This window comes from Mauremys mutica, chromosome 26 (assembly GCF_020497125.1).
Source record: "Mauremys mutica isolate MM-2020 ecotype Southern chromosome 26, ASM2049712v1, whole genome shotgun sequence".
Classification (NCBI taxonomy): domain Eukaryota; kingdom Metazoa; phylum Chordata; order Testudines; family Geoemydidae; genus Mauremys; species Mauremys mutica.
This window is the reverse complement of record NC_059097.1, coordinates 12,981,282-12,994,042: the sequence shown is the minus strand read 5'-3', so window position 1 is coordinate 12,994,042 and position 12,761 is coordinate 12,981,282. Positions and strand designations below refer to the sequence as shown.

Sequence of the window (12,761 nt, the reverse complement as noted above, 5' to 3'; positions counted from 1 at the left end):
GGTCTCAGTGGAGTAACCAGGCCCTGCAGCTGCCCCCCCCCCAACCCCCGTCTGCCCAATGCAGCACCCCACAGCCACCAGCTGCCTGTCCCCTGCCCCATCCATCCTGCTGCCCCCTCCCCACGGCCAGCCCCCCTCCCTGGCCTTCTTAAAACGCCTTCCCAAAGGGCTCCCTGCTGCCCCCGCGACTGGTGGGGAACCATTACTGTCTGTGTATTACACAAACGAAAAACTATTTCCCTGTGAAAAAACAACCAGGAGTCCTTGTGGCACCTTAGAGACTAACACATGTATTTGGGCACAAGCTTTCGTGAGCTAGTTCTAACCCACAAAAGCTGATGAAGTGGGTTTTAGCCCACGAAAGCGTGTGCCCAAATATGCCACAAGGACTCCTCGTTATTTTTGCTGATACAGACTAACTCGGCTACCCCTCTGAACCCTATTTCCCCATGCTAATTTCCCCCTCTTTGCCTCTTATCCGCTATTGATCTAAAATCCCTCCCCCATTTTCCTCCCAGGTTTGTGACACTGGATCCAAAATGTGTCTGGTTTCCACCCTTCTCTCTTTTATTATTGAACATGGATACGAAATCTCGTGTTTTGCTCTTTTTTCTATGCAATTATGAAATATCAATTACAAATCCCCTCAGGCCAGGACGTGTTCCCCCTGTTTTTTTAATTTAGTCGGCCTGAGTCAGTCTCTATATTGGAAATTGCCAGGGGGTTAAATTCTCCCATAATCACTTTTCCCTCCATTATCTGCATCTCTCTCACTTAACTCTTCCCCTGCCACTGCAGGCTCCGCAGTCCCTTCCGTTCTCTCCCTGTGGCGCAGAATCATCTCGTCTCCCTCGGGCTGTTGTATTGGGGGCTAATTTTCGGCTGTTGGGTTTAAGTGCCGGTGCTGGGCGGCCTTGGTTCTGTCGCCTCGTTTGATTGACTGGAACAATGAATTTGTCTTTTAAACTGCAGTGATTTGCAATAAGGATTTGGCCTCCCAATTTGGTGGCGGTATCAGGATTGACAGGGTGAGAAGCACTGCTCTGCATATCACTGGGCGGAGAGACTCTAGGAAGACGTGAGGAACAACTCTCAGAGGGGATACAATCACCGATTTCACGCGTCTGTTTATTAATCGTTTCACCAAGCAGATAAAGAAAGCCCAGAGCACTGGAACATAACAGAAGGTGGAGAGAAAGTCCATAATGTCCAGCGTCAATACGTTCCCACTCACATCCCCTCGGGCAACGCTGGAATGGGTAAGATGAGCATCAGGTGCTGGGAATCGTTAGGAAAGGGATAGATAATAAGACAGAAAATACCATATTGTCTCTATATAAATCCACACCTTGAATACTGCGTGCAGATGTGGTCGCCTCATCTCAAAAAGATCTGTTGGAGTTGGAAAAGGTTCAGAAAAGGGCAACAAAAATGATTAGGGATTTGGAACGGCTTCTGTATGAGGAGAGATTAATAAAACTGGGACTTTTCTGCTTGAAAAGAGATGTCTACAGGGGGGGGGTGATTGAGGTCTATAAAATCATGACTGATGTGGAGAAAGTGAATAAGGACGTTTGATTTACCCATTCACATAACATAAGAACTAGGAGTCACCCAATGAAATAAAGAGGCAGCAGGTTTAAAACAAACAAAGGGACGTATTTCTTCACACAATGCACAGTCAACCTGTGGAACTCCTCGCCAGGGGATGTTGTGAAGGCCAAGACCATAACAGGGTTCAAAAAAGATCTAGAGAAGTTCATGGAGGACAGGTCCATCAGTGGCTACTAGCCAGGCTGGGCAGGGATGGTGTCTCTAGCCTCTGTTTGCGAGCAGCTGGGAATGGGCGACAGGGGATGGGTCACTTGATGATTCCCTGTTCTGTTCATTCCCTCTGGGGCACCTGCCATTGGCCGCTGTCGGTAGACAGGACACTGGGCTAGATGGACCAGTCTGGCCGCTCTTGTGGTGGTCGTCTGTTGGACAACGTCTGATGTGTTCCCCTCCCTACCGCACACAAGCGGGGTGCTATCTTTTACATTGGTGGGGGCGGAGGGGAAGTCATCTGGGTCTGCAACACGGGGTCTATCTTTTATCCTGAGTTACGCTTATAATCATACACGCGTATAAAGTCGTATCCTTCTCTGTCCTGCCACATCCTACTCAATTCAGGGTGCCCCGTTTTCCATAGGCTAATGTTCCTCTTACCCTCGTTAACACTGACATCAAGGTAACTTGTGCTCATTGTAAAATTCCCCCAAATATTTGTGACTGTTAAGAACAGACATCGTGCGGTGTTACCCGGTACATTGTGGCAAGTTTTCCTAAGCATCAGCAATGAGCACATTTTTGCTGCAGTAACGCAATGTACGGGTCATGTCAATATATCTTGACATGCTCTGCACGGATAACCCCCCTGTTCCCCGCAAACCCCTCGTAGCCCCTCCCCCAGTGTCTCCCAAAGGAGCATGGGAAACTCCATCCTCACCTACCCATGGAAAGGCCCGGACCCCCCCACACTCAGCCCAGCCCAGCCCATGGGGGCAAAAGGAGGAGGGGCCCACAGGGGAAAGCGGTGGCCGTTCCTGGGGTGGTGGGACTACAGGGCGTCATTGTGAGGGGAGGGACAAGGGGGTATCAGTGTAAGGGGAGGGGCTGTGAGGGGGAGAGGCCATGAGGATACAGTCCCCTCCAGGCAGCAGGAGCCCCCTGACATGGGGGTTGAACTGAAGCAGCTGCGTTGGGGAACCCTAGGGCCCAGCATGGAGCCGCTGTCCCTGCAGGGTCCCTGGGCGTCACACAGGGGTGATGGGAGGTTACTGCCCCGTCTGTCCTGGGGTGGGAGCCGGGAGCCCCCGGAACAGCCCTGTGGGGAATTCACGGTCTGGGGAAAAGCACGTCTAGGCGTGGGGCTCCCCAGCCGCGTTACAGCGGCAGGAGGAGAAGAGCGAGTTATTGCCTTAGATCAGTCTGGGTGCGGAGGAGCAATCAGTCCGACTGAGTCTTTATTCTCTGCGATTCCCCTGGAGCTCTGCTCAGACAAGCCTGAAGTGGGCAGAAAAACCTGCCGCTTTCCCTGAGGGCTGGACTCGGGCCCTTCAGATTAGGATCCTCAGGCACTGCCAGCGGCACCGGGCGGCTGCCTGCCCTCGGGAACAGGAACTAAACCGCGGTTCTCAACCAGGGGCCAAGGGGGCCGCGAGCAGGTTTCAGGGGGTTGACTGAAATAACCCAGAGAGCAGGGCTAACGTGAGACGCGCCGGGTCCCAGGGCTGAAGCCTGAGCAGGAGTCCCACCACCCGGGGTCAAAGTTGAACCCTGAGCAACTTAACGTCACATGGCCCCCTGTGGGGTGGGACCCCAGGGAATTGCCCTGTCTGCTACCCCCTAATGCTGGCCCCGACTTTTAATCCACGGGCCGTGCAGAGAAACAGGTGTTGTGGCACAGGTGGGCTGTGGAGTTTTTATAGCATGTTGCAGTGGGGAGGGGGGTCCAGGAAAAAAAGGATGAGAACCCCTGGTCTAAAGCGTGCAGGGCCCCGGGAAGCAGAGAGGGAACCTCGCTTCCCAGAGACCGGCCCTCGCTCCCGTCTCAGCAGCAAAGAAAGTCAATTCCCCCCCACCCCTGATGAATCGGCTGGGAGCTCCGTGCAGAGCTGGGGGGGTTCTCCTTTCACTCCTGCTGGGGAGTGCGGGGTCCCGGGGGGCGTTTCTAGCAGAGCTTTTGGGACTCAACCGGGGGAAACCAGCCTTTCCTACCAGAACGCTCACGTTCAGACCACGTCTTTATTTACTTTTTTTTATAATACGATAGAATCCTTCAATCCTAGTGTCACCATCGGTAACGTGGCTTGGTCAGCCGGGTCGGATACCGAGGGTAAAGCTAACCAGCTCTTCAGATCCAAGAGCGTGGCGATAAATCACCTCTCAGAGTCAACGTGCGTAGAAGAGGGGTCGTCAATAGGCGGACGGCAGGCCAAATCCGGACTGCCAGACACTTTTGAACACACCCCAAAATCTTTTTATTTACCTATTGTTATTTTGTATTGTTATTTTCTCTGGAGGCTGGACTTTGAGTAGACCGTGACCAAGAAATTTGGACCTTGACAAAAAAGAACGGCTTACCCCTAAGAATGGGGTTGTGTTACCTTCCTTATGTTCTGGCCACTTCCTTTCCCTCCTTTCGATGAAAAGCTTTGGGATTTTGTGTGGAAACTTTATTTCCTCGGGAGAGACCCAGCAGCGGGGGCTGCCTGCTTGTATCACCCACTAGATTAGAAGGTGACAGACAAACACCCTTAAGAGGAGGCAGCCGTCCCTGTCAAAAAAAATCATCTCCCGTCTTCACTGGAGTGACAGCCTGAATCGTTCCTTACCCGGGCAGAGCCCAAGGATTGGAATCAGCAGCAGCAACAAGCCCACCTGTACGTAGCAGGAACCAAGCCAAAATGTGCTTTAAAAGGAGCCGTCTCCTTCCTGCTGGGGTGAAATTTGTCATTATGGTCATCGGTTTTCATTTCCCTTCTCTGAGGGCAGAGATGGGGTTGGTGCTACCGCAGGCTGGGCTGTCGAGGCCACATCCCCATCCGTCAGTCACTCTGGGAACCTGTCTCTGCTCACAGGCTGCCTCCAGCCTGCCTGGCTGGTTCCTGAGCATTATGGGGGTGAGTCATTTGGCATAAGGGGCACCCAGGAGAAACCCAGCTGCATTGGTGGTATAGTGGTGAGCATAGCTGCCTTCCAAGCAGTTGACCCGGGTTCGATTCCCGGCCAATGCAGGGCTGTGCCCTTTTCTTGGCCGGGAATTGCTTTAGTTTCAGTCCCGTTGTGTCAGTTTATCAGTGGAACGGGAGAATGAATGTCCCACATCCCAATGGAGGAAGGAAGGGGTGGGACTCTACAAGGATCTTGGAGCAAGTGTGGGAAGAGAAGCAGTGTGGATGGGGCTGAGTGGGGACAGGGCCTTGGGGTCAAGCCCGGGTGGGCCTATGGGGTAAGAGGCTGAGGAGGGTTGAGCCTGAGTGGGGCTGTAGGGTAAGAGGCCAAATGGGGTCGGGGGCGGGGGGAGGCTCAGTGAGTAAATCCTCAGAAATCTCACCCCTGGGTTTGTAATGTCAGGCCCCAGCAAGCAAGTCCCTCTATGTGTGAGGGGAGGGGCTGTGAGGGGGAGGGTCCATGGGGGTCTCAGTGCGAAGGGAGGGGCTGTGAGGGGGAGGGCTATGGGGTGTGTCTGTCAGGGGGAGAGGCCATGAGGATAAAGTCCCAGGCAGCAGGAGCCCCCTGACATGGGGGTTGAACTGAAGCAGCTGCGTTGGGGAACCCTAGGGCCCAGCATGGAGCCGCTGTCCCTGCAGGGTCCCTGGGCGTCACACAGGGGTGATGGGAGGTTACTGCCCCGTCTGTCCTGGGGTGGGGGCCTGGAGCCCCCGGAACAGCCCTGTAGGGAATTTACGGTCTGGGGAAAAGCAAGTCTAGGAGCGGGGATCCCCAGCTGCGTTACAGCGGCAGGAGGAGAAGAGCGAGTTATTGCCTTAGATCAGTCTGGGTGCGGAGGAGCAATCAGTCCGACTGAGTCTTTATTCTCTGCGATTCCCCTGCAGCTCTGCTCAGACAAGCCTGAAGTGGGCAGAAAAACCTGCCGCTTTCCCTGAGGGCTGGATTCGGGCCCTTCAGATTAGGATACTCAGGCACTGCCAGCGGCACCGGGCGGCTGCCTGCCCTCGGGAACAGGAACTAAACCGCGGTTCTCAACCAGGGGCCAAGGGGGCCACAAGCCAGGTTCAGGGGGTCGACTGAAATAACCCAGAGAGCAGGGCTAACGTGAGACGCGCCAGGTCCCAGGGCTGAAGCCTGAGCAGGAGTCCCACCACCCGGGGTCAAAGTTGAAGCCTGAGCAACTTAACGTCACAGGGCCCACTGTGGGGTGGGACCCCAGGGAATTGCCCTGCCTGCTACCCCCTAATGCTGGCCCCGGCTTTTAATCCACGGGCCGTGCAGAGAAACAGGTGTTGTGGCACAGGTGGGCTGTGGAGTTTTTATAGCATGTTGCAGTGGGGAGGTGAGTCCAGGAAAAAAAGGATGAGAACCCCTGGTCTAAAGCATGCAGGGCCCCGGGAAGCAGAGAGGGAACCTCGCTTCCCAGAGTCTGGCCCTCGCTCCCGTCTCAGCAGCAAAGAAAGTCAATTCCCCCCACCCCTGATGAATCAGCCGGGAGCTCCATGCAGAGCTGGGGGGTTTCTCCTTTCACTCCTGCTAGGGAGTGCGGGGTCCCGGGGGGCGTTTCTAGCAGAGCATTTGGGACTCAACCGGGGGAAACCACCCTTCCCTACCAGAACGCTCACGTTCAGTCCACGTCTTTATTTAATTTTTTTTATAATATGATAGAATCCTTCAGTCCTAGTGTCACCATCGATAACGTGGCTTGGTCAGCCGGGTGGGATACCGAGGGCAAAACTAACCAGCTCTTCAGATCCAAGAGCGTGGTGATAAATCACCTCTCAGACTGAACATGCGTAGAAGAGGGGTCGTCAATAGGCGGACGGCAGGCCAAATCCGGACTGCCAGACACTTTTGAACAGATCCCAAAATCTTTTTATTTATCTATTGTTATTTTGTATTGTTATTTTCTCTGGAGGCAGGACTTTGAGTAGACCGTGACCAAGAAATTTGGACCTTGCCAAAAAAGAACGGCTTACCCCTAAGAATGGGGTTGTGTTACCTTCCTAATGTTCTGCTGGCCACTTCCTTTCCCTCCTTTCGGTGAAAAGCTTTGGGATTTTGTGTGGAAACTTCATTTCCTCGGTCGAGACCCAGGAGCGGGGGCTGCCTGCATGTATCACCCACTAGATTAGAAGGTGACAGACACCCTTAAGACGAGGCAGCCGTCCCTGTCAAAAAAAATCATCTCCCGTCTTCATTTGAGTGACAGCCTGAATCGTTCCTTATCCGGGCAGAGCCCAAGGATTGGAATCAGGAGCAGTAACAAACCCATCTGTACATAGCAGGAACCAAGCCAAAATGGGCTTTAAAAGGAGCCGTCTCCTTCCTGCTGGGGTGAAATTTGTCATTATGGTCATCGGTTTTCATTTCCCTTCTCTGAGGGCAGAGATGGGGTTGGTGCTGCCTCAGGCTGGGATGTCGAGGCCACGTCCCCATCCCTCAGTCACTCTGGGAACCTGTCTCTGCTCACAGGCTGCCTCCAGCCTGCCTGGCCGGTTCCTGAGCTCTGTGGGGGTGAGTCATTTGGCATAAGTGGCACCCAGGAGAAACCCTCCTGCCACATGCACTGGTGGTATAGTGGTGAGCAGAGCTGCCTTCCAAGCAGTTGACCCGGGTTCGATTGCAGGGCTGTGCCCTTTTCTTGGCCGGGAATTGGTTTAATTTCAGTCCCGTTGTGTCAGTTTATTACTGGAATGGGAGAATGAATGTCCCGGATCCCAGTGGAGGAAGAAAGGGGTGGGACTCTACAAGGATCTTGGAGCAAGCGTGGGAAGAGGAGCAGCGGGGATGGGGCCATGGGGGGAGAGGCCGAGTGGGGACAGGGCCTTGGGGTTGAGCCTGAGTGGGGCCATAGGGTAAGAGGCCAAATGGAGTCAGGGGCGGGGGGAGGCTCAGTGAGTAAATCCTCAGAAATCTCACCCCGGGGTTTGTAATGTCAGGCCCCAGCAACCAAATCCCTCTATGTGTGAGGGGAGGGGCTGTGAGGGGGAGGGCTATAGGATGTGTCTGAGGGGGAGAGGCCATGAGGATACAGTCCCCTCCAGGCAGCAGGAGCCCCCTGACATGGGGGTTGAACTGAAGCAGCTGCGTTGGGGAACCCTAGGGCCCAGCATGGAGCCGCTGTCCCTGCAGGGTCCCTGGGCGTCACACAGGGGTGATGGGAGGTTACTGCCCCGTCTGTCCTGGGGTGGGGCCTGCAGCCCCCGGAACAGCCCTGTGGGGAATTCACGGTCTGGGGAAAAGCACGTCTAGGCGTGGGGCTTCCCAGCCGCGTTACAGCGGCAGGAGGAGAAGAGCGAGTTATTGCCTTAGATCAGTCTGGGTGCGGAGGAGCAATCAGTCCGACTGAGTCTTTATTCTCTGGGATTCCCCTGCAGCTCTGCTCAGACAAGCCTGAAGTGGGCAGAAAAACCTGCCGCTTTCCCTGAGGGCTGGACTCGGGCCCTTCAGATTAGGATACTCAGGCACTGCCAGCGGCACCGGGCGGCTGCCTGCCCTCGGGAACAGGAACTAAACCGCGGTTCTCAACCAGGGGCCATGGGGGCCGCAAGCAGGTTTCAGGGGGTCGACTGAAATAACCCAGAGAGCAGGGCTAACGTGAGACGCGCTGGGTCCCAGGGCTGAAGCCTGAGCAGGAGTCCCACCACCCGGGGTCAAAGTTGAAGCCTGAGCAACTTAACATCACGGGGCCCCCTGTGGGGTGGGACCCCCGGGAATTGCCCTGCCTGCTACCCCCTAATGCTGGCCCCGGCTTTTAATCCACGGGCCGTGCAGAGAAACAGGTGTTGTGGCACAGGTGGGCTGTGGCGTTTTTATAGCATGTTGCAGTGGGGAGGGGGGTCCAGGAAAAAAAGGATGAGAACCCCTGGTCTAAAGCATGCAGGGCCCCAGGAAGCAGAGAGGGAACCTCGCTCCCGTCTCAGCAGCAAAGAAAGTCAATTCCCCCACCCCTGATGAATCAGCCGGGAGCTCTGTGCAGAGCTGGGGGGTTTCTCCTTTCACTCCTGCTGGGGAGTGCGGGGTCCCGGGGGCGTTTCTAGCAGAGCATTTGGGACTCAACCAGGGGAAACCAGCCTTTCCTACCAGAACGCTCACATTCAGACCACGTCTTTATTTAATTTTTTTAATAATATGATAGAATCCTTCAGTCCTAGTGTCACCATCGATAACGTGGCTTGGTCAGCCGGGTGGGATACCGAGGGCAAAACTAACCAGCTCTTCAGATCCAAGAGCGTGGCGATAAATCACCTCTCAGAGTCAACGTGCGTAGAAGAGGGGTCGTCAATAGGTGGACGACAGGCCAAATCCGGACTGCCAGACACTTTTGAACAGATCCCAAAATCTTTTTATTTACCTATTATCATTATTGTTATTTTGTATTGTTATTTTCTCTGGAGGCTGGACTTTGAGTAGACCGTGACCAAGAAATTTGGATCTTGACAAAAAAGAACGGCTTACCCCTAAGAATGGGGTTGTGTTACCTTCCTAATGTTCTGCTGGCCACTTCCTTTCCCTCCTTTCGGTGAAAAGGATTTTGTGTGGAAACTTCATTTCCTCGGTCGAGACCCAGCAGCGGGGGCTGCCTGCATGTATCACCCACTATATTAGAAGGTGACAGACAAACACCCTTAAGGGGAGGCAGCCGTCCCTGTCAAAAAAAAATCATCTCCCGTCTTCACTGGAGTGACAGCCTGAATCGTTCCTTACCCGGGCAGAGCCCAAGGATTGGAATTAGGAGCAGTAACAAACCCATCTGTACATAGCAGGAACCAAGCCAAAATGTGCTTTAAAAGGAGCCGTCTCCTTCCTGCTGGGGTGAAATTTGTCATTATGGTCATCGGTTTTCATTTCCCTTCTCTGAGGGCAGAGATGGGGTTGGTGCTACCTCAGGCTGGGATGTCGAGGCCACGTCCCCATCCGTCAGTCACTCTGGGAACCTGTCTCTGCTCACAGGCTGCCTCCAGCCTGCCTGGCCGGTTCCTGAGCTCTGTGGGGGTGAGTCCCTTGGCATAAGTGGCACCCGGGAGAAACCCTCCTGCTAGATGCACTGGTGGTATAGTGGTGAGCAGAGCTGCCTTCCAAGCAGTTGACCCGGGTTCGATTCCCGGCCAATGCAGGGCTGTGCCCTTTTCTTGGCCGGGAATTGGTTTAGTTTCAGTCCCGTTGTGTTAGTTTATCACTGGAACAGGAGAATGAATGTCCCGGATCCCAGTGGAGGAAGAAAGGGGTGGGACTCTACAAGGATCTTGAAGCAAGCGTGGGAAGAGGAGCAGCGGGGATGGGGCCGTGGGGGGAGAGGCCGAGTGGGGACAGGGCCTTGGGGTTGAGCCTGAGTGGGGCCATAGGGTAAGAGGCCAAATGGGGTCGGGGGCGGGGGGAGGCTCAGTGAGTAAATCCTCAGAAATCTCACCCCGGGGTTTGTAATGTCAGGCCCCAGCAACCAAATCCCTCTATGTGTGAGGGGAGGGGCTGTGAGGGGGAGGGCTATAGGGTGTGTCTGAGCGGGAGAGGCCATGAGGATACAGTCCCCTCCAGGCAGCAGGAGCCCCCTGACATGGGGGTTGAACTGAAGCAGCTGCGTTGGGAGGCCCTAGGGCCCAGCATGGAGCCGCTGTCCCTGCAGGGTCCCTGGGCGTCACACAGGGGTGATGGGAGGTTACTGCCCCGTCTGTCCTGGGGTGGGGCCTGCAGCCCCCGGAACAGCCCTGTGGGGAATTCACGGTCTGGGGAAAAGCACGTCTAGGAGTGGGGCTCCCCAGCCGCGTTACAGCGGCAGGAGGAGAAGAGCGAGTTATTGCCTTAGATCAGTCTGGGTGCGGAGGAGCAATCAGTCCGACTGAGTCTTTATTCTCTGGGATTCCCCTGCAGCTCTGCTCAGACAAGCCTGAAGTGGGCAGAAAAACCTGCCGCTTTCCCTGAGGGCTGGACTCGGGCCCTTCAGATTAGGATCCTCAGGCACTGCCAGCGGCACCAGGCGGCTGCCTGCCCTCGGGAACAGGAACTAAACCGCGGTTCTCAACCAGGGGCCATGGGGGCCGCGAGCAGGTTTCAGGGGGTCGACTGAAATAACCCAGAGAGCAGGGCTAATGTGAGACGCGCCGGGTCCCAGGGCTGAAGCCTGAGCAGGAGTCCCACCACCCGGGGTCAAAGTTGAAGCCTGAGCAACTTAACGTCACAGGGCCCCCTGTGGGGTGGGACCCCCGGGAATTGCCCTGCCTGCTACCCCCTAATGCTGGCCCCGGCTTTTAATCCACGGGCCGTGCAGAGAAACAGGTGCTGTGGCACAGGTGGGCTGTGGAGTTTTTATAGCATGTTGCAGTGGGGAGGTGGGTCCAGGAAAAAAAGGATGAGAACCCCTGGTCTAAAGCGTGCAGGGCCCCGGGAAGCAGAGAGGGAACCTCGCTTCCCAGAGACCGGCCCTCGCTCCCGTCTCAGTAGCAAAGAAAGTCAATTCCCCCAACCCCTGATGAATCAGCCGGGAGCTCTGTGCAGAGCTGGGGGGTTTCTCCTTTCACTCCTGCTGGGGAGTGCGGAGTCCCGGGGGGGCGTTTCTAGCAGAGCATTTGGGACTCAACCGGGGGAAACCAGCCTTTCCTACCAGAACGCTCACGTTCAGACCACGTCTTTATTTAATTTTTTTAATAATACGATAGAATCCTTCAGTCCTAGTGTCACCATCGATAACGTGGCTTGGTCAGCCGGGTGGGATACCGAGGGCAAAACTAACCAGCTCTTCAGATCCAAGAGCGTGGAGATAAATCACCTCTCAGAGTCAACGTGCGTAGAAGAGGGGTCGTCAATAGGCGGACGGCAGGCCAAATCCGGACTGCCAGACACTTTTGAACAGATCTCGAAATCTTTTTATTTACCTATTGTTATTTTGTATTGTTATTTTCTCTGGAGGCTGGACTTTGAGTAGACCGTGACCAAGAAATTTGGACCTTGCCAAAAAAGAATGGCTTACCCCTAAGAATGGGGTTGTGTTACCTTCCTAATGTTCTGCTGGCCACTTCCTTTCCCTCCTTTCGGTGAAAAGGATTTTGTGTGGAAACTTTATTTCCTCGGGAGAGACCCAGCAGCGGGGGCTGCCTGCATGTATCACCCACTAGATTAGAAGGTGACAGACAAACACCCTTAAGACGAGGCAGCCGTCCCTGTCAAAAAAAATCATCTCCCGTCTTCATTTGAGTGACAGCCTGAATCGTTCCTTATCCGGGCAGAGCCCAAGGATTGGAATCAGCAGCAGCAACAAGCCCATCTGTACGTAGCAGGAACCAAGCCAAAATGTGCTTTAAAAGGAGCTGTCTCCTTCCTGCTGGGGTGAAATTTGTCATCATGGTCATTTATTTTCATTTCCCTTCTCTGAGGGCAGAGATGGGGTTGGTGCTACCTCAGGCTGGGATGTCGAGGCCACGTCCCCATCCGTCAGTCACTCTGGGAACCTGTCTCTGCTCACAGGCTGCCTCCAGCCTGCCTGGCCAGTTCCTGAGCGCTGTGGGGGTGAGTCATTTGGCATAAGTGGCACCTAGGAGAACCCCTCCTGCCAGATGCATTGGTGGTATAGTGGTGAGCATAGCTGCCTTCCAAGCAGTTGACCCGGGTTCGATTCCCGGCCAATGCAGGGCTGTGCCCTTTTCTTGGCCGGGAATTGGTTTAGTTTCAGGCTGTAGGTTAAGAGGCCAAATGGGGGCGGGGGCGGGGGGAGGCTCAGTGAGTAAATCCTCAGAAATCTCACCCCGGGGTTTGTAATGTCAGGCCCCAGCAACCAAATCCCTCTATGTGTGAGGGGAGGGGCTGTGAGGGGGAGGGTCCATGGGGGTCTCAGTGTGAAGGGAGGGGCTGTGAGGGGGAGGGCTATGGGGTGTCAGGGTGAGGTGAGGTGAGGGGCTGTGAGGGGGAGGGTCCATGTGGGTGTCAGGGTGAGGAGGAGAGGCTGTGAGGGGGAGGTGTTGTACTCAAAGTACTATACAGGATCTTTTCAGGGGGATTAAGGCAAAACGCCACATTTATTAGTAATACAGGTATCAATTAATACTCTACGA

General features: G+C 54.8%; 3 non-coding genes across 3 annotated transcripts; all 3 read left to right on the top strand.

Annotated features, from left to right (window-relative positions):
- Nucleotides 1–4,706: 4,706 nt before the first annotated feature.
- On the top strand, nt 4,707–4,778 carry TRNAG-UCC. The gene has a single exon. It is a non-coding gene; the product is annotated as a tRNA-Gly (tRNA).
- Nucleotides 4,779–9,763: 4,985 nt separating this feature from the next.
- On the top strand, nt 9,764–9,835 carry TRNAG-UCC. The gene has a single exon. It is a non-coding gene; the product is annotated as a tRNA-Gly (tRNA).
- Nucleotides 9,836–12,268: 2,433 nt separating this feature from the next.
- On the top strand, nt 12,269–12,340 carry TRNAG-UCC. Its single transcript has one exon. It is a non-coding gene; the product is annotated as a tRNA-Gly (tRNA).
- Nucleotides 12,341–12,761: the final 421 nt, after the last annotated feature.